The 10,386-nt window shown below is 39.7% G+C and overlaps 1 protein-coding gene across 1 annotated transcript in view; it reads right to left on the reverse strand.

Annotated features, from left to right (window-relative positions):
- Positions 1-258, reverse strand: part of CNGA1 (cyclic nucleotide gated channel subunit alpha 1) — a 37,876-nt gene extending 37,618 nt beyond the window's left edge. The window contains exon 1 of the mRNA XM_070791403.1: positions 145-258. The gene's annotated coding sequence lies outside the window, so the exon portion shown is untranslated. The remainder of the gene's footprint in view (positions 1-144) is intronic.
- Positions 259-10,386: the final 10,128 nt, after the last annotated feature.

A 10,386-nucleotide genomic window follows, 5' to 3' on the forward strand; every position in this document is an offset into this window, starting at 1 on the left:
GAGAAATCAATAAAAATAAAACCATCAGTTGTTGCTAGAAAGCATATACCATGGAAAACAAAGCAAATGCTGATGCATTAATAAATCAAAACAGAGGTATAAACATATGTGAAAATATAATTTTAATTACCACTGAGTTCTTACCTTTGGTTGCTTAAGCACTGTATCTGTGTCTTCCAGAAACAGAAGTCAGTGGTGTATCCAAAGCAAACAGGGATATAGTGTAAATCTGGACATTGTCAAAATCCAGGTCCTAATTTTTAAAAGAAATAAATATGCTGATCTTTTTCCTTTCTTTAAACATGTACAAACAGCTAGTTTTCTTAATCATTCCCAAGGAAAGAAACAGTTCTGTGGCATTGACAAAGGAGGATTTTCATGAGCCAGTATTGGATTTGCGGATTTATATACAGATGAAAATAACAGCAAAGCACCATTATCCTTTGCTAGAGCCCAAGCTTATTAATATGTGACAGATTTAGGAACAAAAGGGGTTTTCTTATACTATACCTCTTAACAAATTTGCAATTAAGCTTAACCAAAGGTAATATCGGCTAATGAATTTTATTAAAGTTCTGTTTTCAATTTATCCAGCATTACAATCTGGATAGAATTATAGGCTTTTACAAATTATGACTAAAATTTTAAATATAGTGCCATCATAATAAAACTATTAAAATATAAATAAGGTGTACTTATTTATTCATTGACCCATTTAATGTGTGTTTTGTGGAAGAGCTGCATGTCTCATATCTAGTCAGAAATAAAATTGGATGAGTCTGAGCATCCCTGAATGAGGCATACTTTAGGTGTGGCAATAAGATATGCCAGTTAGTGTCCAAATATTATTCTAATGACCAAACAGTAAATTTTCCTCAGAGTTTTTAATCCAATATTTGATAGTTTACATACTCACTAAGGGCTTCCCTGGTGGCTCAGCTAGTAAAGAATCTGTCTGCAAATGCAGGAGACCATGGTTCAATTGCTGGTTTAGGAAGAACTCCTGGAGAAGGGAATGGCTATCCACTCCAGTATTCTGGCCTGGAGAATTCCATGGACTCTATAGTCCATGGGATCACAAAGAGTTGGACATGACCGAGCAGCTTTCACTTCACTTCACATACTCACAAAATTTTTTTCTGATTTATTACTGTAGACTTCCTTAATAGCTTAGTTAGAGATCTCTTCTTGGAAGTAAGGATTTTTCAGAAAATTATACTTGTCTAATAATAAAGAACCTTTTGTTCTTAAATTCAATGTTCACTTTACTTCCGTCTCTCTTACAGGAACTATGGCTCCCTTTAGGTTGGGGTGGTGTCTGTGACACCACACTAAGTTTACACACAGAGGTTTTGGAGTCACAGGCCTGGTTTGAACCTCAGCTCCAAGTTCACCAGCTCTGAGACTAGAGCATGGTAGTGAACCCTCTGGGCCTCAGTTTCAGTTTCCATGGAATGGACATGATAATACCTTGAAGATCTGAGGATTAAAACGAGATATAGTAATATGAAGAGTTTATTACACTTTCTAAAACATGGTAAACACTTGATAAGTGACTATTAAACATTTTTAAAGATAAATAGCAGAGTTAAACTTTATTTTACAATAATTGGTCTACTATCAGAAATGTGTATGCTTTCTTTTAAAAGTTGAAAATATATTTTCTTGAAAATTCCCTGACTGTCCAGTGGTTAGGACTCCACACTTCCAGTGCCAGGAGCCCAGATTCTATCCCTGGTCAGGGCACTAAGATCCTATACGTCACATGGCATGGCCAAAAAGAAGTAAAAAAAAAAAAAAAAAAACATTTGCTGCTCAGTAAATATCTTATTTAGAGTAATCTTTTTCTAATCTTACCTCATACACCAAGTGAAAGTCATGCCCAGCGCTTTGTGACTGACCCCACGGACTGTACAGTTTATGTAATTCTCCATGCCAGAATACTGGAGTGGATAGTCTTTCCCTTCTCCAGAGGATCTTCCCAACCCAAGGATCGAACCCAGGTCTTCCACACTGCAGGCAGATTCTTTACCAGCTGAGCCACAAGAGAAGCCCAAAAACACTGGAATGGGTAACCTATCCCTACTCCAGTGGATCTTCCCAACCCAAGAATCAAACTGGGGTCTCCTGTATTGCAGGAAAATTCTTTACCAATGAGCTATGAGGGAAGCCCAAAGATATAACTAAAACAAATATACCTAAAAATAAAACAAGATGACAAGATTAGGAACTCCTTCCCTCATAGTGCCATTCATTTTCCCCTGGATTGCTTGTTAGTTGAAATACTCTTAGAATGATTCAATGAATTAAATAAGAAAGTTGAAGCAATAACTCTGATACCTTTCTTCCTCCTGCCAACTCAACCCCTGGTTGACACAAAACTTCACAGAACTTGCCATTATAAAATAGCTATTCCCCAATGAATCACACACACACACACCCCATAAGAAGCTCTCGTTTATTTTATCTTCCCTTACTAGCTTACACTGCCTTTGTGCACCTTTCCTACTCCAAAACTATAATTAAAGATGAAGTGAATATTTTTGATTCTTGGGATGACACTTACTAGTTGTGCAGTCTTGAGAAAATGACTTAATCTTTCTGAGCCTCAATTTCCTTATCTGTAAAATGGAAATATAATACCTCCCTCAGTACATTTTTGTGAGAAAAATGGAGCAAGATTACAGCATATGATACACTCATGGTGTATATAAGAGGACACTTAATAATGCACTCTCTCTCCTTTCGCTTTCCTCTAAACTGGAGCTTTGCAGCACATTGCTTAGGCCTTACCTGTATTCAACATGTTGCAGTTGGACTTTTGATAGCAGGTACATGTGGCTATTAAATAACTAATAGGTAAAGATACAGAGCTATTTTTTATACCTTGTTTCTAAACAATTTATTACATAATTCTAGCAGAGTGTGACCAAATAAAATAATTCTCTTTAGTTTTTTAAAATGAAAATCGGTGTTTTCTGTGTGTACAGTACTTAACAATGTGAAATAATAGTCCTTCACAAAGGCATAGAATTCATTCAACATGTAATTCCCAAGCACCACACTATGCTGGGTGCTATTCTAAGGTCTGGGAGCACACCCACAAGCCCTTTCCTTAGAGATTATCCACGAGAAGGAGACAGGCAAAGCAAGAGGTGCTTACGAAAGAGTGTGATAGAGAGCTAAGGAAGCACACCAAAGAAGCCCTAAGATTGGGAGAGGAAAAGAGTTGGTCAAGAAAGCTTGTGGGGGAAAATTATCTCTGCTGAAATTGAAGGTAAGTAGGAATGTTGTTTTTGTATATACAACACACATACCAGGATACTTTTCTGATTTACCCAAATTTAAAAGGGTAAAAGCATGTTTCATCTTATTTCATTTTGTTTTCGCCTCCAAAGTACAATTAACTTGACCCAGTCTACCAATGGGTTTCTTTTCCTGGGACCTGCAGTAACCTTGACTGATGGAAAGAACATAGCCAGACTGGATTATCTGTTTAGTAGGCTACTTTTAGTCTGGTTCCCAGCCTTGCTTTGTCAGCTCCCTCTAAATCTTTATAATCCTATTTAAACTGCCTCTAACTGTAGATGCTCATTTGTGTGACATTGATTCTTTTGCATTTTCATTTCAAAAAAATTGTGTGATGTAAAGGATTCTGGCACTTGGCCCTAAATTATTAAATATTTGATAGTATGTCTTCCAGCACACCAAGACCTGCAGTGAGAATGGTCTGAGATGTCTTCTCAGCACTTATAACCATAATAATTAAATCTGGTGTAAAGTAAAAGTCACTAAGTAGTGTCTGACTCTTTGCGACCCCATGGACTATACACTCCATGGAATTCTCCTGGCAAGAATACTGGAGTGGGTAGCTTTTCCCTTCTCTAGGGGATCTTCCCAACCCAGGAATCAAACCCAGGTTTCCTGCATTGCAGGCAGATTCTTCACCAGCTGAGCTACATTGTTTAATGTCTGTCTCTCCTATAAAAACTGTAAACTCCACAAGGGACTGTGTCTGTGTTATTCACGACTGTATCTTTAGTGTTTAGCTCAATACCATGCATAATCATTCATTTAACAGATATTCAGTGCCAGGCTCCTTTCTAAGCACTAAGAAGTTTAATAGTAAACAAAACTAAGTTCCCACCCTCATAGAGGGTACATTCTAATGGGATAGGATGGCACAAGACAATAAACTAAGCAGTAAACACAGAAGTCAGACAGTGATTAATAATATGATAAAATAAGGCAGTGGGGAGAAGATGATTTGGGGATAAGGCAGGACAGTTTCAGATGGGATATTCAAGGAAGACCTCACCTAGCTGAGACCTCAATATAGGCACAGAGCTAGTCAAGCCTAGTTCCGGGGGGACAGATCCTGCCTGGCAAGAAAACATGTGCAAAGCTCAAAAACAGGACTGCCTTAGAGTATTTAAAGAACATCAAAGAGGTCAGATGGCTAAGTTAGAGGAAGCAAAGACAGGAGGGGAAGGAGTTAAGGTCTTAGAGGACAGATTATGTGAAGAACAGTTAGGAGGCTATGACAGCAATTCAGTGAGAGATGGCAGTGGTTCAGACCAGGATGGCAGATGTGGAGATGATGAAAAGGGGATGTATTTTTAAGACAGAGACAATAAGATTTGCTGACTGACTACATGGAGGCAGGGGTGGGGGGCGGTGTGAGTGAAAGAATGAAATCAAGGTGGACTTTAGATTTTTTGATCTATGAAACCAAATAATAGGTTGTAATTTAATGAGATAGGAAGGCATCATGAAGAACAGGATGGGGATAGAGGGAGATTGGGGGTTCTGTTTGGAAAATAAGGAGTTAGTGCATATCAGTGCATCAGTAATATTCATTGAAATAGATGAATGAAAAACTTACGTATTTTCCTGTACCTATATTTACTTTATTATTCAGGATTCCAGAAAGAGAAAGTAGAGGCTGTACAGTTTTGAGAGTAGCAATACTGATAAACAGTAGAACTGCCTTCCACTGCCCTTTGAACACAAAAGTTCTTAAATCCCATTAGCATAGTTTGGGGGTCCAGGACCCCATGATACTATAACATGATGTGGTATATACATGAAAATATGTTCTTTTCTGAAATGATCCATGATTTTCATCAATTTACCACTCCCAAATAGCTAGTATGTATCCACATTAATATAACATACATTTATTAAATATCTTTTCACTCTTCTTCATTCAGTAAACTCAGAGTTCAAAATACATAAAATGTGCAAGATTGACAAAATGCTAGTGTCCTTATTCAGTTAAGAAAAAAATGGGGAGTGTTACATGCCAGGCACTGGGATAGGGAGTGTGCATATCACTCCCTATGAGAAGCAATCTGGCTTAATAGTCAGGAATATCAGCTTTGGATGTCAGATACACCTTGGTTCAAAATCCAGTTCTTCTACTTGCTAACTGTGTTACCGAGGCAAGTTATAAAACTTCTCTATTTCATATATCATATAATAGGGAATCTGAAAAAGTGACACAAATGAATTTATATACATACTACTATATATATAATAGCTAAGCAGTAAAGACCTACTGTATAGCAGGAGAACTACAATACAATAACCTATAATGGAAAATAATCTGAAAAAGAATATATGTATAACTGAATCATTCTGCTATACACTTCAGTCAGTTCACTTCAGTCACTCAGTCATGTCTGACTCTGCAACCCCATTTAATGTAGCACGCCACGCTTCCCTGTCCATCACCAACTCTCGGAGCCTACTCAAACTCATGTCCATTAAGTCCGTGATGCCATTCAACCATCTCATCCTCTGTCATCCCCTTCTCCTCCTGCCATCAATCTTTCCCAGAATAAGGGTCTTTTCAAATGAATCAATTCTTTGCATCAGGTGGCCAAAATATTGGAATTTCAGCTTCAGCATCAGTCCTTCCAATGAATATTCAAGACTGATTTCCTTTAGGATGGACTGGTTGGATCTCCTTGCAGTCCAAGGGACTCTCAAGAGTCTTCTCCAACACCACAGTTCAAAAGCATCAATTCTTCAGTGCTCAGCTTTCTTCACAGTCCAACTCTCACATCCATACATGACTCTGGAAAAACCATAGCTTTGACGAGACGGACCTTTGTTGGCAAAGTAATGTCTCTGCTTTTGAATATGCTGTCTAGGTTGGTCATAACTTTCCTTCCAAGGAGCAAGCGTCTTTTAATTTCATGGCTGCAGTCACCATCTGCAGTGATTTTGGAGCCCCCAAAAATAAAGTCTGACACTGTTTCCCCATCAATTTACCATGAAGTGATGGGACCAGATGCCATGATCTTAGTTTTTTGAATGTTGAGTTTTAAGCCAGCTTTTTCACTCTCCTCTTTCATCAAGAGTGTGCCCTAAGTGTGGTGTCATCTGACACACACAGTAAATTAACTATACTTCAATTTTTTAAAATATTTTTTAAGTCCTCTCTATTTCTTAGTTAAAAGATATATCTAACATAGTAAGTAACCTTTCTTCCACAATGAGGTGTTCAATATATGGCTATGTGTGCAGGCTCAGTCACTCAGTCCTGTCCAACTCTTTGTGATCCCACAGACTGTAGCCTGCCAGGCTCCTCTGTCCATGGGATTTTCCAGACAAGAACACTGGAATGGGTTGTCATTTCCTACTCCAGAGAATCTTCCCAACCTAGGGATCGAATCTGAATCTCCTGAGTCTCCTACACTGGCAGGTGAATGCTTTACCACTGAGTCACCTGGGAAGCCCTCAATACGTGGTGAGATTCCTGCTAATGAGCAAACTGACTCCTTAATTATAATTTAGGTTTTCAGGTAGATCTGTTTATAGGGAGAGCACACACTAATTACAGATCATAAGCATCCAACCTGTAAAACCAGACCTACTGAATGAATAAAATAGGATTTTAGAGCCTACAGAATCACAGCCCTACCCATAAGAAGTATACGTACCTAAGTTACCATTGTGCTATTGTAACTGAAATTACACAACTCTTCATAAACTATCATGCAATTTAAAGGAAAACATTTATTATTACTGAATTTAACTGATCTTAAAAAACTGATCAAATTTTGATTAATTTTCATATATCTAAAAGAAGCTGAGTAGTAAAATTTTAGCATCTGATGTTAACAGTTGCTTAGAATACCAAACAGACTTTGGAGTCAAACTAATGTAGAGTTGCACACTGGCTCTGCCAATTAGCAAGTGTTTGTTTTTATCAGTATAGTTGATAGTTGAAGGGATCCTTTTTATCAATTAGTGGTATGGCAACCCACTCCAGTGTTCTTGCCTGGAGAATCCCATGGACAGAGGAGCCTGGTGGGCTGCCGTCTATGGGGTCGCACAGAGTCGGACACGACTGAAGCAACTTAGCAGCAGCAGCAGCAGCAGAGATATTCTACACAAAACTCTTCCCACAGGTATAGCATACATTAGAACCTCAATTATGACAACTATTAAGATATTATTTACTGAAAGGTCCTGGAGTTCACTATTAATTAATAATTACTGTTAGAGTATCAAATTTATGGTTATGTGTGGGGTGTGTGTGTGCATGGAGGACCATTTCCTACTCGAGGGGATCTTCCCCACCCAGGGATAAAAGCTGTGTCTCTTGCATCTCCTGCATTGGTAGGCAGATTCTTTACCACTAGCACCACCTGGGAAGCCCACAAAATTTCTAGTTAAACAACATAATCAAATATAGAAGGGCTCCAAAGGATTCAGAGTAGGGAAGGAACCTATCACGGAGGAGAGAGGGTTGTGTATTACTGACAGCAGTGCCAAGAGAAATAACACTTGAGTCATCACAGATTATCAATTTCTATGTGGAGAAACTTTGTACTGTTTGCTTGTCAATACAAGTCATAAAATGATGCTTAGATTCAGAAATAAATCATGAATTTTAAATATCATGTTCAGGGACTTTCCTGGTAGTCCAGGGAACCAGGTTCAGTCCTTGGTCAGGGAACTAAGATCCCACATGCCTGGGAACAGTTAAGCCCGTGCACCACAACTGCTGAACCCAAATGCCTCAGCTACAGAAGCCTGTGTGCCTGGAGCCCATGCTCCGCAATAAGAGAAGCCACCACAATGAGTAGCCCCCACCCTCCACAACTAGAAAAAGACCCCCGCAGCAATGAAGATCCAGTGCAGCCAAAGATAAATAAGTAAATAATAAAAAATTTTATTTAAAAAAGCAGAAAAATGTGATCTATAATCAGGAGGAAAACCACTCAATAGTTGCAGATCTAGATTTATATATCATCTCAAAGATACATTTTTCATTAAAAAAAAAAAATCCAATTAGCAAATGGGTTAAGAGCACAGACTCTGAGGCCTTAGTTAGCATCCCAGCTCCACCACTTACTAGCTATATGTTCACAGGCAAGTTTTTGAATCTCTATGTGCCTCCCTTTTGTTATCTGTAAAGTGAGGATTAAGAATAGTTTCTATCTATTATGATAATTTAAAAAGCAAATATTCATAAAGGTCTCAGAATATTTGTCCATATAAATGCTACATATGTGTCAGTTAACTAAGTAATAAATAAATAGTACTTTAGATCCCTGTTGACTATCATCACCAATCTTTGATAAGGTAAAATTTTCAACTCTAAGGTATAAACAAAACATTTAAATAGAAATCTAAGCTTTACAGTAATCCAAGTTTGGCATAAATCTCCCTTCCTTCCAACTTTCACCTCCCCATGCTATTCCTTCTCCACCAAGCCAATCACATGTGAAAGTGTGTACTTTGTATTGTTTTGTTTCCTGATCTTAGCATCTTAACTCCTCATCCTCCTCCTGTTTCAGCCTAAGAATAAGAAAAGCAAGATCGAGCCTCTGCTATGCAACTCCTAGGTAACAAATAGCGCTGCTCATGATTACCTACAGCAAAGGTAAGATAGGCAGACAAGAGTATTTCCTTCCCTGCCGAAGCCCCATAGCACAGAGGCACCTCATTCCTGTGGTGAGAGTTTTACCAGGAATTATACCCATATCTGCATAATGGTGCATAATGCTGCATAATGACCTGCTACCAAGCCTTCCAATGTATAGCTGGTTAAATTACTTAATCTCATTCTTTTCCTCTGATCTCTCCTCTGTAAACTAGGGGTTAACAGACTATGTTGTGGGATATAACGAGATAATACACATAAAGTGCCTACATATGCATGGTGAAGTAAGACTATCATAAACGTTCAGTTCAGTTCAATTCAATCGCTCAGTCGTGTCCAACTCTTTGCGACCCCAGGAATCGCAGCAGGCCAGGCCTCCCTGTCCATCACCAGTCCCGGAGTTCACTCAGACTCACGTCCATCGAGTCAGTGATGCCATCCAGCCATCTCATCCTCTGTCGTCCCCTTCTCCTCCTGCCCCCAATCCCTCCCAGCATCAGAGTCTTTTCCAATGAGTCAACTCTTCGCATGAAGTGGCCAAAGTATTGGAGTTTCAGCTTTAGCCTCAGTCTTTCCAATGAACACCCAGGACTGATCTCCTTTAGGATGGACTGGTTGGATCTCCTTGCCGTCCAAGGGACTCTCAAGAGTCTTCTCCAACACCACAGTTCAAAAGCATCAATTCTTCGGCGCTCAGCTTTCTTTAGAGTCCAGCTCTCACATCCATACATGACCACTGGAAAAACCATAGCCTTGACTAGAAGGACCTTTTTTGGCAAAGTAATGTCTCTGCTTTTTAATATGCTATCTAGGTTGGTCATAACGTTCCTTCCAAGGAGTAAGCGTCTTTTAATTTCATGGCTGCAATCACCATCTGCAGTGATTTTGGAGCCCCAAAAAATAAAATCATAAACGTTAGTTATTACTATTTTAATAGTAGGAATTAGTCGTTTCAGTTTGAGCATTGCCTTTCTTTTAGGGTTTAGGGCAATAACTATATGACTTAGGAAAGGGAGAGACGGAAGGTGGCAGTTTGAGCCTAGGGATTTAGGGAAAAGCTGATAATAATACAAAACAACAAACTCTCTTCTCAAGCCGCCAGAATAAACTTTACTTGGTAATCAGAGCAGAATCCAGGGGCCACAACTTCCCTGCAAAGCCGCGAACACCCAAAGCAGGGCCCTCAGAATCCCCCGGCAGAAGGCATTTCGACCAGGGAAGAGCCTGAAGTGGGCCTCAGCACAGACTTTTACATCACAAAATTTCCAGGGAGTTGACCTGGCTGGCGACTTCCACGCTCCGAGAGACGCTTTACCCCGCGAAGTGTGCCTGTGCTTCTGTTCTGCTTGGGTCCAGCAGCGGTCCCCAGGGGGCGCCCTCGCACCAACCCTCGATACCTGCGCGGGCGGACTGCAGCCTCCGCCCGCTCTGTGGGAATCAGCACCCAACCCCGCGGCTCGGGGGCGTGGCTCTAGCGGAGGCCC

The sequence above is a fragment of the Bos indicus genome, chromosome 6, assembly GCF_029378745.1.
Source record: "Bos indicus isolate NIAB-ARS_2022 breed Sahiwal x Tharparkar chromosome 6, NIAB-ARS_B.indTharparkar_mat_pri_1.0, whole genome shotgun sequence".
NCBI lineage: Eukaryota > Metazoa > Chordata > Mammalia > Artiodactyla > Bovidae > Bos > Bos indicus.